The sequence below is a fragment of the Austrofundulus limnaeus genome, unplaced genomic scaffold (assembly GCF_001266775.1).
Source record: "Austrofundulus limnaeus strain Quisiro unplaced genomic scaffold, Austrofundulus_limnaeus-1.0 Scaffold1102, whole genome shotgun sequence".
Lineage (NCBI taxonomy): Eukaryota > Metazoa > Chordata > Actinopteri > Cyprinodontiformes > Rivulidae > Austrofundulus > Austrofundulus limnaeus.
The window spans coordinates 2,971-4,628 of record NW_013953504.1 but is presented as its reverse complement, the minus strand read 5'-3'; positions in this window follow the sequence as shown (position 1 = coordinate 4,628).

Genomic DNA, 1,658 nt, shown 5'->3' with positions numbered 1-1,658 from the left:
GACCCAATTATGGGTCATGAAGCACCTTGGATAATCTCCAGAAATCAATTTAAAGGGAAATAAAATAATTGCTGATGTAATATTTTCCCTATAATTATTACAAAAACACAAAAGTATAAATAAGTATTTATATTTGTGTATAAGCTGCTTAGATTGTCAAAAAGCCTGTGTGTTTAGGGTTATTAACGAAGTTCGTGTACTCAGACCAGAAATATTTCGGGTCACAAGTTTTTGCCATGGATATTTTGTGGGTCAGAAGATAAAAAGTTTGAGAACCACTGGTCTAATGGGTGACCTCAGGATTTCAACTCTGCTATTTGCAGATGATGTGGTTCTATTAGTGTTATGGTGATCATCAGCACTTCCATATCTGAGTCCATGGTGTTCAGTCGTTCTGCCTCAAGAGGAGGAGTTCAAATATCTCAGAATTTTGTCCATGAATGAGGGAAGAAAGGAGCATGAGAGTGATGGATCTGTGCTGGTCTGTTGTGGTGAAGTCCATTGGTCAGTCTACATTCCTACTCTCACCTGTGGTAACATTCTGGGTAGTGACCACAAGAGCAAGATCACACATAGAAAGAGTAAAAATGAGTTTTCTCTGCAGGTAGCTGAACTCTCCTTACATAGAGTGAGAACTTCAGTTCTCTAGGAGAGACTCAGATTAACTGGTCTGTCTTCATTCGGGCATCCTTAGAGGTGTTCTGGGCACATCCCACTAGTAGGAGGCCCTGGTGAAGACCCAGGACTCGCTGGAGGGGTTATGTATCCTCTTTGGCCTGGAAACACCCGGGGTCCCACAGGATGAGCTGGAAAGTGTCGCTGGGGAGAAGGAGGTCTAGGTTTCTCTTCTGGACCTGTTGCCTTCACGATCCAACTACAGATAAGCAGAAGAAGACGGAGATAACTAGATACCGCATAGCGGTAACATAATGACCCCCGCACGCACAAATGCACCAGAACTCAGAAGTCTTTATTCCTAATAAATGTCATGCTACTAGGTGCATCCCAAAATTGTAGTGGTTTGGGTGGGGGTCTTTTTTTGGGTGGGGGGTGGGGCATCGGTTGAACTGATAGTCCCTCATCAGTGCTAAATAACCAAAGAAAATCTGAAGCTCCTATGTTTAATAGTTTTTGAGCAATAACCAATTTTTTATGTCCAGATACCCCTTTTTCAGATAAATTGAGGGTCCGGGGTAGCCTGGTTAAAACCAGACCCTGTCCTTCACTTTGCTTCGTACAAGGGTCTGGACTTGATGCATAGAGAAGTGATTCTTCCAGGAGGCGTGGCCTCTGCTGAAGTTTAAAATGATTGGATCAGTTGGCTGTGACGTATATCGCTGTGATGGAGGCTAAGCTAAGAAGCTAACCAGAAATCACGTGTGCTGTAAACAACCCTACTGAGAGGAGAAATATACGGAGCTGAACGAGACGACTGTAAATGAGAGCTGCTGCTTTGTCAGACTAATTTATTTTAATTTGAAGTCTTATCAACACAGACTGGCTTCATTCACTTCCTCCACTGCTGTATGCTAAAATAACTAGCAGACACTGAGCAGAACGTCAACATTCTGTTCTCTGATTGGTTCAGTTAAAAACCTGCCAGTGAAATCATCTGAATGGGAGAAGTCCCAGACGGAGCAGAGAAGTGAAACTAGAAC